Source organism: Halyomorpha halys, unplaced genomic scaffold (genome assembly GCF_000696795.3).
Source record: "Halyomorpha halys isolate HHAL.00 unplaced genomic scaffold, Hhal_1.1 Scaffold383.1, whole genome shotgun sequence".
Taxonomy (NCBI): domain Eukaryota; kingdom Metazoa; phylum Arthropoda; class Insecta; order Hemiptera; family Pentatomidae; genus Halyomorpha; species Halyomorpha halys.
This window is the reverse complement of record NW_027105458.1, coordinates 228,376-243,140: the sequence shown is the minus strand read 5'-3', so window position 1 is coordinate 243,140 and position 14,765 is coordinate 228,376. Positions and strand designations below refer to the sequence as shown.

At 30.6% G+C, this 14,765-nt stretch overlaps 1 protein-coding gene across 2 annotated transcripts in view; it reads left to right on the top strand.

Moving 5' to 3' along the window:
- Cdep (Chondrocyte-derived ezrin-like domain containing protein) overlaps positions 1-14,765 on the top strand; it is a 222,933-nt gene that overhangs the window by 142,847 nt on the left and 65,321 nt on the right. The gene's annotated exons all lie outside the window — the stretch shown is intronic.

Below are 14,765 nucleotides of genomic sequence, written 5' to 3'. Positions count from 1 at the left end.
CAATTAAAGAGGGGAATTGTGGTTAACTTTTCCTTATGCAGTAATTTGAATATAATGGACCCAATTAACAGCCAAATGGAGGTTAATCGATGTGTTTAGTCATTAATATATCTATACTCAATGAAGGTTGATCGATGAAGTTCAGCGGCTTATAACATTTTTAAACTGTTGGTAAACTTTACTATAACTTAGATTTATTAGGTTATTAATTAAAACAAGCCATTCCTAACAGGGGTAGTTAAAGCAGAGTTAGGCATTCATTGACTCTTCCCTATAGTTTGGCCTAATTAACTGCGATTATGGGAGGAAGGGCCAAATGGTCCAACTTGTATTAATTATACCTGCAATCAACATATCAACATATTTCCCGTTAGTTCCTATGTTATTTATGTATTCCCCCATCATATATACTCTCCGATTGCATATATTACGTATGCATTGTTCTTCGAATTGTATATGTTTCCTGGAAGTGATAAACTTTATTTCTCGCTCTACGATATATTGTATTATGCTGATGAAGATGTTTTATTTATTTTTTTATTGATATTGCATTTACATGTTATAACTATGTTAGAGAAACCTGGGTTTAATTTGTTATATATTGGAATTATTTAAACAGGACCTTAATTTTTTTGTTTTTACTTCATTATCTTTCTTTATTACGTGATCGGCATGGTTGTTCTTACATGGTTATTGTACCAATTATCCTTTTTCCAATTGTGTGGAATTTTCCTTGCGAGCAAAAAAGATTAAAAATGTTATTATTGAGTAATTTTAATTAATAAAAATAAATGAATGAACATAAAATATATCTTAGAAATAATAACAATAAATATGTGATTAAAAAAGAAAAGAAACCAAAAAATATAACAACACTAGCACTCTACCAGTTTTCTTTTCTTGCCAGTTGCGTTTTTTTTTTTCGCACATTTTATTATGTTAATTTTAATTACTCTTTATTTAAATTTTCTCCCACACCTCTCACTATTTTTATTATTTAAATGAGTCCTACCTGAGTTTTAGTAACTTTTTTTATCATTAGTTTTGCATAATTCTCACTGCTACAATATTATATTTTATCTTCTATTACTTTCATCTACTTTCTATCTTATATATACATGTACATGTTTTCAAATTTTTTAGTTGTTTTTCCCATTTTTCCTAGATTAAGTTTGTTATCTCTTTTTTTATTTTCAGCCATGGCGAAGGCCTGAAATTCAGGTCGAAACGTCGGCACAAATAAAATAAGTTTTACTTAATTGTGTATCATTACTGATCGCACAAAGTTCATAACAGAATGTCTCGCATTAGGCTTTGAAATGGATATGGATTAGAAAATAGAATTCTTAATCATTATTTAGTAAACATAATTTGAGAAGCTATTTTTACTGCATACTGTTCCATTGGTAATAATGTTTTATGCGGTCTGAATTTTGTATTTAGTGTCTTATTTCGATAGATATGCGAAAAAAAAAATAATGAAAATAATTATCGTTTTTTGAAATACGTTCTGGATAATTCTTTCAATTAGGATAGAAATGGATGAATGAAATTGTTTATGATGAAGGAAAAAATAAATATTGCAAAAAATAAATACGTTTGTTGTATTTTATAAAATTCTTTTTCACGTGAGATATAAAAAAAAATTCAAAAGAAAAAAAAGACAGTACATAATAACTGTTACATAAAGGCGCAAAAATGTGTTTTCTGCAATTTAAATATATCATTAGTAGTAAGGTTAAAGACTGTAATTAATCATTTATTCTTAAGTTGTTTATTTCATTTTGATGCATTAACAAATCTTGAGTTAAGATATATGTGCGCAAAGGGATAATCAATACGATATTTTTATAAATGAAAATGAGAAACTTCGATTTTCAAACCCATGTTCTAGCCGAATCGCATGATTTCATTACAACGAATTTATAGAAACCCATCGCTCGTAAATAGAGCTTTGAAATATTGTGTGTCTTTTTCAAGAACAGTCGTTTTTGCATTTTTCAAGAAAAGTTAAAATTATTTTTACATGAACGTTTTACCTTTAGGTAGGAACAAACAAATGCCTACTCTATTATTAAATTTCCGAAAGTAAACATATTTCGTTGTTTTTTTTTTTTTTTTTTGTGCGAACTGTTTATAGCTGTTTTAAATGATGTATACATTTACTGCTGTTTCTTCTTTTTGGTCGAAAATTTTCTCATACTTTTTACTTTCTTTTTTTGTATCATGTTGCAACATATCGATTTTTTCTAAAACATAGTATAATTGTACTATTTATATCTCCTAATTTTCGCCTGAAGGATGTCCATCCAGGGTTTATTCCAAAAAATAAACTCGCGATTTGATGTTACGCCTATTTTATGTCTCACTCGTTTCGTAACTTGAGGGTGTGCTGAAAGTTTATATATTAGAAATGAATAGTCTGATTTCTTAAGCTCTTATTCTTTTTATTTCTGCTATTTTATTTTTTTTAATTGTTTTTTCGCAGTAATATTTGTGTTTTCCTTGCCCGAAATTGCACCAAGCTGTAGTTGGCAAGAGACCACTTGAGGAAAATATCATGAGAGGTTGACAGACTAAACAAAGAAACATTGACAAATGATCTAAAACAAGCATGTCAAACTCTTGTTTGAATTTAACTGTTTCTTTGAGGGGAGAGGTAGAAGGGAAAAAAAAAATGTTTCGCAGACATATCGGTTTAATTCTGATTTCAAAATTTGGACGTTAATTGTTTATGCGTCAAGACACAGAAATAGAATATTTATTTCGTGTTGACAATTAATTAGACCTGCCTGAAATACGAAGATAAATTAATAATATAAATGGCGACATGATTGCTTCAGTTATTGCTGTTGGACCAGTTCATTGCCAATTTGGGCTCTTTACCGAAGAAACTTCCTGGCACGGTTGCCAGAGTGCTGTTTCTAGGTCTATTCTCAATATCCTACTCTTTTTTAAATAAACTTTATTCTCTTGTTTGAAAATTTATTAAAAAAAAAAAGTTTGATTAAAAGTTATACACTTTTGAGGCTCAATCAAGTAGAGAATTACTTCAAGTCAGGGAAATTGGAAATTCTAGGAAAAATAGATCTGTTCATCTGAACCTCTTATTGTTGCAATAATTTTAATAATAATAATAATAATTGTTGGTTAGTATGAGAAGGGGATGGAACACTTTATCGTTTTACATTCCAGGAAGTCAATAAGAAAATTATAAAATCTTTATATTATAATGAACAGCAAATTTTTGAGGCGAAAAAGAAGAAAAAATGAACCTTACATTGATTTACATCGTGAAATAAATGTTGATTAACCCAGACGGGATTCGAATCCTGAACATTCCGCACCAAGCAATCTGAGATCCCCCCAATTCGGACATCACGTCCTTATTACTTATTTTAATATAGTTATCTGTTTCATTTTCTTTTTTTCTTGCAGCATGGTTGATCATTATTTTAGGTAAGACTCATATGTCAGTATGTACTTATCCATTTTAGCAATCGTAAATTAAAACATGATATAATTTTTTTTTAATCATATTAGATTTTTTTTATTTAAAATTAAGTAATGTTGTTAGTGTGGTTATAAAATTAATTTAAAACAAAAAACGTTTTTAAAAAATTATAACTATGATAAAATATATACAAGTAAAGATGATGTTAGTCATAAAACGGCTTGATAAAGAATTTGCAGAATCTACTCATTCGTAGAGAAGATCTCGTGACCGTATTCTACTCAAACGCCTAGGAGAATTATCAGGTAATATAGAAGAAGCCAGGCTAGAAAAAAATGGGTTTGTGTAGTTGGGAAGTTTATCATAAAATGATTGGTATCTGGTTATGGCCAAATCTGCTAAAAAAGTATTCAAAAGATGCGATGGTCTGAACGTTTCTTTAAAATTATGCTATGGTGGAATTCTAGAGAATCTTGGTTAAAATTTAAAAAGATCTATTAAATAACAGTGAACTATAAAATTTTTCCATCATTCTCCACTGTGAAGTAGGGAATTTCTACTGATCTGTAGTTAAACAGTATGAATCATTCCTCTTATTGCTGACGTATGTCTGCTCAACTTTCACCTGACTGGTTAAATAAATATTCATTAACTGGCCTTCATATCGTCTTGATTTTATCCTCATTAAAATAAGTTGACAGGGCTTAAATGCCAAATTTTCTAAAAAGCATTTGGTAAAGTACCAATAATTTCATTCATTTGAAATAATTTGTTGCCTCTCACCGTTAATAGTTATGAAAAATAGATAAATATAAACTATGAAAAAAGTTTATTAGTATTGATTATAAAGAAGAAATATTTTTCCTTGTAAAAATCAAATTAAATTAATCTATATGTTGCAAATCTAATAACGATACGTCTTGATCATTAAATCGTCGTCTTTTCAATGCTTTATTACAAATTAATCTGTCTGTAAAAGGGTGCACTAACAAAGATGTAACTTTATACCTAGGAGTGCAACATGGGGCCAAATATGATTTATAGACGTCATCATCTTTCAGCTTCTGAATAATGATAAAAAATAAATTTTGATAGAATTTGGTACATTTTAATATATGTTAAGTTTACCTCATCATTCAACCGCTTGAAGGCGTTAACGTCAACCCAATGATCACTCTACGAGGTATGTATTTTGAAAAACGCTGATTGGAAAAACCTACTACATAAAATAAACAATAGGGATTTAATCGCAAATACTTTATTCATAACATATTACTCTGATAGTTAGTGGAACATAATTGAGGACAGCGAACTATATCATCCCCTTCTCTTCCTTGCGTTGTTTTATACTGAGAAGTTTGTAACTTACTCCGTGTTAGTGCTTGGTCTTCGCCGACAGTTTGACGACGATGCCTGCCATCTGGGTGATTGATCAATACTCTAAACTTGGTACTAGTTGGAGGAGTGTATCGAGCCTTCCTTGAAGGATCGCTTAGGGAAATGCATTATTATGATAATGGAGACTTTTTACGTAGTGGGAGAACTTCTTGTATTTTCTTTGACGTTTGGTGTTTTAGTATGCTGTAGTTCCAGTGTCTTAGCGTAGTGGGGCAAAAGGAAAACGGAAAACTTAAAATATAATAATTCTCCGAGGTTCAAAAAATCGTTAGTTCCGTTTTTGAGCAAATCGAAAAAAATTGAAAAATCGATTATATGAAGTGGTACTTTCGGTTAGTCGATTTTAATGACAAATTTCTGTAACATTATAGCTATATAACAGCCTTAAATATTTTATTTATGTTGCGTACAACTTTTCATTTTTTTATCACTGTATCAAAGCTGCACACATACACGCAAACCTTTTTTTGATACTTGATTTTTTGCACTGAGGGGCCTTAAAGTGTATTTCCGTCGATAACTCCTCCCCCTTATGATGTATCCTATATATAGGTAATTGAAAGTAAAAAAAGTTATCCTTTGTTTATCTTAATATTTCACTCTGTTACTCTTAATAGAGTTATAAGCCATTTATTATTCAATAGTTTTATTTCATAATATCATACTCACAAATTTCTCCCTTCTTTATTATTTATTTCTTTATTATATGGGCGTGATTTATTGCTGTAATATCGCCATCTACCTCCCTGCCATAAATCAACTCCGACGAAGAAGCTTTTAGAGCTACAAATGTGGACGTTTGATTGATGGATCGGAGCAACTACTGGAATATTTTTCGCCAATCAGCACTCGATGGGGGAAAGCGGAGGGAGAGTCGTAATTGGAGAGGTGATTGTTTCAGCAGTTGTACTTTCTACGATCCACTTACCTTCCCCCTAGGGGCCATTGTTCTCTGATTTTTGAAAGTGGTTTAAGCTTTTAAATTTTTCTGTGACATAGGTCTAAATGCGGAACAAGTTAAGGTAGGGCTTAGCCGAAAAGACGTGGTAACAAGAGTAAGGCTATAAACTAATCATGGATTCATACAAAAATTAGTCAACCTCATGAAAATCAAAAGAAATAGAAATTGTGAATTATGCAAAGCGTCAGAAGTTATTTACAACTCAATTCAAAATTCAGTAAAGTGAAATGGAAGTTGTGCAAGGAAGGCTACCCACTTTATGAGGCTGGGTGGACTCCGGAAGGCTTCCAAACCCACAGGGCTGACTCACGGCTACAGTGAAACAAAAATGATCTGCCACAGCTGGATTAGTACACGGGGACTTGGAGTTTGTAATAGAAAAATATTTGAAATAGTATACTTAAAGCCTTTAAAAGAAACAGTTCAACTTCTTAAAATGTTTATTAAAATAGAACGTTTCTGGTGTTTTTTTTTTGTTTTTTTTCTAATTAGAATATAGTATTATAGAAACAAGGTGGAATAATTTAAAGATTAGTGTATTGTACTTAAGAACTCCCTACGTACAAACAACCATTAAATCATTATATAAACGGTTTCACGACATACTTCCAATACACGCTAACCCTCTAATTCAAGGACTATCAACACGAGACTTACCAGATATGAGACGACGTTTACGGAGCTGGAATAGGGACATCTTAAATTGATTTTTAAATTTTAATTTTAATGGAGAGGCATCATTGGATGGCTTAAACCTTCATGCCTTCATGACATTTTTTTTTTAATGAGGTGTAGATAGTTGACCGTAGATTAATGATTGGAGAAGTTTGTCGGGGGGTGCGGTCAGCAAAGAACAACATAAATAAACAAAACCATATTTATTTATTTTGTACCGACGTTTCGACCTGAATTTCAGGTCTTCATCAGGGGTTATGGCGTAGAAGGTAGGCCGGCAACTTTTTTTTTATTATTATTATTTTTTTTTTCTCTCTCTACATCTCATACGCCGGTTGTAAAAATGCATTTACAGTTGTGAATAAACTAAATAAAGTCAAAAAATTAGTGTATTGGCCCGATTAATTTACAACCAATATTATTTTATTTTCGCAATCGAATTTAATCAGTTTTGTCTTTTGCATTTGTAATGTAATTCAATTGAATAATAAATTTTGCTCTGTACATTAAATACGATTTACTCACAATAAAGCATGAGGGGGTATGTAAAAGAAAAATCTAACCTTTTTTTATTTTTCTTTCTTTCTTTTTTTTTTTTTATAAAGGTAATTGTAAGAGTTTACCCGAAGGGATATACAAGATGTATCTGACGGCCGAGAGGCGAGGCATTGCCAATTTATAGGTAGCTTCAGGTTTGCTAGCCGGGGTTTTTTAAATTTTTCATGACACAACTGGTCTTTTCCCAAGAGGGATGTTCTTTACCTCTCTTGTTTCTGGTTAACATAGAGTACTCTATTCGCTAAGATGAATTTGATAATTATTCATTTATTAAATATCTCAGTGAAATTCACCTTGATTTATTTCTGTTAGCATAAATAAATAATAATAAATAAAAACTAGTTTACCCCTGCGAAAACTATCATATTAGATATGTTTTCATCTTTCCTTTAACTCATTCCAACTATATACGATATCATGTTCATTCGTATAAACAGTATACTAACATCAAGAAAGTCTATTCAACATACGCAACTGGTAAAGCTGCTTACTTTATAATGATTATCTTAATTATGTACCCCATTGTAAAATATCGCTTGAGTTTTATAGTTATGATTCTGCTATCTGTCAACTTATATTATCCCTGAATTGTACCTCCTGAGCCCTCAAAGCTAGACGATGAATGGGTGTTTAGGTTGGGCTACGAATGTTTGAAGGGCACCCTCGGGTCGTAATAATTTGATACATGATAATTGGAAATCTGTTTTTCAAAAAAAAATTTACATACTTTTTTCGTAAAAAATTAAAGAGAGAAATGCTTTATTTGGCCATGCTACCCAAATACATTAGGTTGCTAAAACACACAGCGTACCCATCAATCCATAATTGGACTTATACACTATAATACATTAGAATTTTCCATTTTTCAAAAAATAATTATCAATTAACTAAATATAAAGAAGAAAATTAAATATAATATTAAGAAGGCTAGAAACTTTAGCCGAAACATTGGCACATTAAAATAAGTTAATCATACTTGTTTGTGTTTTTCATTGACCGCACCCCCAACCATCTTCTCCTCATTTAAATATAATATACTTCAAATACATTTTTTTTTTCCATATTTCAATATTTGTTTTCCTCCTCCTCGCACAAAGCCAAATAACAATTTACGCCGTCCAATATATTATTCCCACTGTTTCACTCCTTCATACCTTCCCTCTATAGTGATCCATAACTACCATTTGCTCAATTAAGGAAATTAACAGAAATCATCAATAGCCAGTAATGTTAAAATCCACAATAAAAAAAATATTCCACTATAAAATAGTCATGCAAAAATTTACTATTTTTCCGCATCGCTTAGAGGGAATGGGCTCCACAGACATATGCAACCCCTGTGAGGGTGGAAAATGATTAACTATTTATTATTTGTGATAAAATTACATCAATGGTTTATCCCCTAAATTGCACTTCCTTTATTGTAAATATGGTACTCTCAATGAAATATTTATAATAAGGATCCCACGATCCTTGGGTCCCATAACTTTATGTGATCGATAGCATACTAGAAGACAAAGCAGTGACCAATTTTGGCCATGTGGTCAACCAATAAAACAGCCAATTGCGAATTTGTTTAGCTATTAGTTTTTACAATGGCAATGTGTGCCCTTAGAAGTTGTAGAGTGAGAAAATTCTTTGTAAAATGAGAAAAACTTAGTCCCTTTGGTAGTGTCCCTGACCAGTGCCATCTTTATCCGATAACCTTTTACTCCTGCGATCCATAAATTAAAACAAAACAGAATGTACTGAGAAATGTGATTGCTTCAAGAAAGATTGAGCATTTTATCACTGATGTGTACAGACAGAAATTGATGTACATAAATTATTAGAATTTTAAGAAGCATTTGATTTCGTCAGTCAAAAATAAAGAAATATACTTCTGGTAAATCTTTTAGGTTTCTAAATAATATAAAAATTAATGATCTTGTTGTTTATAACCTAAAGTTTTCTGGAAAATATTTTCAATGGCCCCATTTCTAATCTAGGTAAAGATGGCCCTGTTACCACCGTTCTACTATTGTTAAAATCGAATTAAATATTTATATATATTAGTTAGCCTGTTGATGACTGGCGATCTCGCTGCCTCTCCCTTTGAGCCAATAGGATAGCGCACAGACGAAGCTACCTGTAATTGGAAGAGTAGAGGACTGGGCGTTGACCCTGCGCCACACCCGCTAGCGGTACTGTTCTCATTCATGCTCCCCATTGATCCGCCCCCCTCCTCCTTCATTAACTGTCTGCTCTGCCCTGTCTAGCATCTCCTTAATTAGTCATGAGGATTGACGGGGTAGTTCTAGCAGGGTAGCTTAGGTAACAGTAAATCTTAACACTAAATGTTGGAAATAGAGGGGACTCATTAAAGTAAATTGTTGTTTGACACCACCCTTCCTATAACAATGGTAAAATCGTTTGTAGGCGAAGATCGTGCGACCTTAGCTTCGATTTTCTACCCCAACACCTCTACTATTCTGATATACCACTTAATCAATTATATCCACCTTCAAACGGAGGGTGTATGGTACGTTGTTGCTAATTTTACATCACAAAACTAAAATTATCCTTCAAACTTCGTCTTATGTGCTCTGGGAGATGAGAAGAAAAAATTAAGCACCTTGAGACTACATAATTTATATCTCGAGTTAGAAAAATGGTGTCGAGATTTTTTTTTCACAAAGCATTTGTTTGATAGACTGGGTTAAAAGAAAATTTAAAATAATCACATTTGATTTAAATAAATTTAGAAAATGTTTAAATTTCTTAGTGTTTTAAAGGCCCAGTAACTTTAATGTAAGTTTTCTTGACAAATTTCAATTTCAATTTCTTTCTGTCAAATAGATGTTACAAATCAACATTTTTAAAAAAATTAACTTATCTTTATGAGATTATCCCGTAACAATTTTAAGTAATAAGTTTCTAAATATAGATTTATTGACTTTTGAAAGATTTTTACTCTACAAATGTGACTGACTGATTTTGAGTTCAGAATCCAAAAAAACCTTCAAATATAATCGAAGTTTTTTGTTCTAGCTTCGTACGAAATTATGGTACGGTTTAAAGTTCTGTTTCTTGTTTTCAGTTTATTCGATTTCGAAGTTTTGATACTCGGTGGAAATTAGAGGGTTTCTTCTTTCCATCCATATAAGCAACCATGGAATAGTTTTATAAGAACGAAATTTAGATTTTTTATGGATAACTTTGTTTTTAAAAGTCTTATAAAAACTCCGATTAAAGTAAATTGTGTAATTTAATTAAGCATCCAGATTTGACTTGAATAGATTGGACGGTTGGTTCCTGAGTGATTGTTTGGGTGGGTGTTACTTAGTTTTTCTTTTTTTTTTTTTCCATTTTTTTTTTTTTGTTTACATATTTGTTTGCTGTTTTTTTGGTGGAAAATTTTTTTTGTATTTTTCTCTGTGTATTTTTTCTAAAAATTTTTTTTTTTTTTTTTAATGTTTTAAACATAAACATTTCTTTATTGTGCTAAATCAAAATCTGCCATCGTTTATGCATTATAAAAATCGATAAAGCTAGTTTCACTTGGTAATTTAAACTTTTTTTTATCCTATTTAAAAGCGATATTTTTTTTTTAGTTGTTTTTAATCACTCTAGAAAAAAGTGTTATGGCGGGAAAACGTATTGTTATCATTTTCCTTGCTTGAGTTGTACAATAAAGTAGTTAAAGAGTTTTTTATATTTTTTTCTCAGCTCCCAGGATCCATTGGACCAAATGATTCAATATGTGTCTTTTTTTTCCATATAGATTCACCAAAATATTGTTTTAGTCTAAACCGGTAAAGAAACGCTTACCATGCATTTTTCTTGCCAGGATCAAACTATAAATATTGTTCATTAGGTGCAAAAATCATGAAAACCTTAAACAATCATAAAAAAGAAACTTTTATTTTTTCGTTTTTTTTTTTTTGTGATTAAAAATGAACTGGTGCCACCACTGAGTAAGCCAATAGGATCTATATCAATATATTTATGGTCTGTTGGAAGGAATAATGGTGTAAGTCAAATCTGGCATTTTTAGTAAAGCATAACAGATTTGTCAAAACTAAAAAGTCACTAGTAAAATTTTTAAACTATTTAAAAGTATTTGGCGTAGTGCATTCAGTAATTAATTAAATAATTATTTTTTAATAAAAATTAATTTTGATGATAACGTAATGACTTACATCACATTTGCTCTAAACGGCTCATGGGATGAAGTTAAATTTAATAGACTAATTTAAAATAAAAGTTTTTTAGGTACCTGATTTAATGTGTAATAATAATTAATGTGTTGTGTCCAAACAAATTTTCAGTAGTAGATAAGAATTTAGTTATAATTTTTTTTAACCAATTAGTGTTTTTCGTTTTTTTGGGGTTTTTTTTTACGGCGACTAAGCTGGGTCTAACATATTCATATTTTTTTGGAAGTTATCGTAAAACCACGGTTTCTACCTTGACAAAACCAACCAGAAAATTAGATCCACCAAGAAGGATTCTAACCAACGGATAATGGTACCAAATAACTCGGATATGGCTCTCCTTCAGAAATTTTGTATAACATGACTGAGGCAGGCGCAGAAGGTGTACCATGCCGCATAACAAATTACCTGTGTCCCAATTGATACATATAATAGATAAAATACATTTTTTTCTATTAGCATTACTCATATTGTTCTGTAGCTCTTATGTTATGTAATCTTTGTTTCAATTTTAGGTCTGATGATTGCCCATTTTTAATTTGCATATTTAATAAATGCATTTAAATGATTGCATTATGATTATATTCCCCGAGCTTATAATCGGATTGTGAATTAAATAGGATTAGGATAGGTATTTATAAGTTGTTAATGAATATATTCTCAGGTTTTCATGTACCGCAGGCGGAATAATATCTCATTTGAATTCGAAAACAACAAGAACAAATCAGGGAAGTCCTTGGATTCAGTTTAAACTTTTGTACATTTTTAGTTTGGTGTTTAAAGACAATTAGGAATTTCTAAATTAAATGTATCGTTAACGAGACGCTTCAGCACCTTAAGTGTCTCGTTTCACAGGATATTATATGCAACGTCCAAAGTTCTGGCTATTTATTTTTTGTGTCAAAGAAAGCAAAATTTTCAAAAATTTTAATTTACAATGTTCTTGTAACTGTATATTTATAAATTAATCAATTAATTAAGTCTTAACTTAAGGTTATGTAAGCTGAGAACATTATATTTGGGATGGCAAGACTCAGTCTTACCAATTTGATGTCTATTGGCGGTGCCGGTTCGAATCCGGCCTGGGATGTTGACTTTTTTCATTGAGTGGCGGTCCCACAAAATGAAGAACTGTGACCCCCAACCATAGTTAGGCAGTATAGGACTCCAATGGGAGTCTTGGCCGAGAAAAAAAAAAACATTATATTTATTGGCTAATTCTCTCCTTGCTACATCTTCTCCCTTTTAACCTAAATATTGACCATATCACTTTCAGTTCCTCTATCAAAAACTTAGTTGTTATTATTAACCAAACCCTATTTTTTTCTAGTAATAAATCAATACATTTTCCAAATTATGACAATCACGATTTGGGCATTTATTTTGGTTGTATTTCTCAGGAACTATTAGATTATAAATATTTATCAGATTTAAATATTTAATTGGCCATTATTTTTTTTCTGGTGCCTTTAAGAATGCAGACTTTTATTTTATTCTAGTTTTAGCTCATCTTCGAGAAAATAACTGTAAGGTCTGCTGTAATTGAAATTAACTGAAACTGCTTCATCTATTGTTGTATCGTAGCAAAAAAAAAAATTTTTTTTTTCCTTACCTCCTTTATTATAAATAACAATAACAATATTAATATATACCTAAGTACATACAAACGTAACTGGTACCCTTCCTTTGCCATATGGCATTATAAGGGGTTGGGCTGGGTCCGCTGTAGGTGGGGGTTACAATATTGGAGCCGCTGGCCCGGGGGTAAAAAGAACGGGGAGGGCCGCTCCACTGGGGGATAATAAAATATGGGATATAAAAAAATAAAATTATTTATAATTATTAATTATAGTTATTGAAACTGGTATTCTCTGGTAATAACAACTCGGCTTTAAAATGTTGGCCTGATTTTCCTTTCTGTCAAGTTCTGACAGCTAATTATAAGTTATCTGGACCTAGGTAGAATTTGATTTATGTTGTGGAAGTACCCCGAAATAAAGATTAAGCCACTCAGAAAGATATCCGACTCACACCTCTCTGAATCGGTGTTCGAACTCCCAATAATATTTATAAATTTAAATTTTATTTTAAAATATTTCTTGAAGATTTCATCATCTTTGGTAAAGCTTGTTACTTATATTAATCTCTATTTCGAAATTATATAATTAATTGATTATATCTTCCTGATTTATCATCATTATTATAATAAATCAGTATGGTTCTTCTCAATAAATTATTTATCGCTACACGATAGTCATCAATGATTTATGATCCATTACTTTTAATGTAGATAGATGATGAAGGAAATGTATCATGTTGTTTCGATATCATCTGTTCCGATGAAATAAACCTTTCTCATTGATTGGTTTTGTTGATTTTTTGATAAAAAATACTCGATAAGCCAATATTAGCACTTTCTCCCTCTCACTAGAAATAATCATGATATTGTTGGGAACTGAATTTCCTAAGCCAGCTGAATTTCAATTTTTTATTTTTTGTTTATTCAAATATAGTTTAATTTATTTTGTTTAAAAATGTTTAAATAATTTAATGTTCATACATTTCCTTCCTGTTACTCTCATGGAAAATATAGTAGAGGGAATTATTATGGTAGTGAATAATTCGTAATACTTCCGTAAGTAGTTTTCAACCGAAACAGACTTTTTAGAATCCAATTTATCAAGAACAAATGGTCTATGTGTGTTTCTTAATTTATTTGCTGAAAACTCATTAATTAAAAAAATTATTTAATCTATTTTTTTTTCAGCAGATTGGAAAAATTATTCTTACATCAAAAAAATATTGAAGGAGACGTAGAAAAAAGTTTTGAAGATGAGGTTCTAATGCTAAAACTAGATATTTTGGAATCCTATTTCGATTTACACACGCATATTTTTTTAAATAATTTTCTTTCTATGGTAACACCATAAAAGGAGTCTACCTTCTTTAATTGTAAATTATTATTAATTGCCATGCCCATTAACTTTAATCACATCACACTTATTACAATTTATATTTCTATTACATTGCAATAATAAAATATAGTCCTATGTAATTGTTAGATATTTCTATTAAATTAAATCAATAAACATAATTAAAAATGAAGTGAAATTATGAATAATTAAAATAAAAAATTGCTATTTAAAAGAGAAATCAAAAGACAATAAAGTACATATGATATGTTTAAAAATTAATAAATCACAACGAGATGACTTAGGTGACTAAAATAAGATAGTGGGATACAGAATAAGTTATAACAATAGTTGAATTGTCAATAAGAGTCTTTTTCCATCCATCAATTAATAGTTTAAAGTATATTTTATGTACGTATAATGATGAGAAGATAATTGACCGTGGATAATCTATATGAGGAGAAGATGATTGGGGTGCGGTCAGAATATAGCATAAATAAGTTAAAAAAAATTATTAAATAGTGCCAACGTTTCGGCCAGAATTTCTAGCCTTCATCAGGGCTAAGAAAAGAGAACAAGATAACAACCAATGAATAAAAAGTATACAGAAT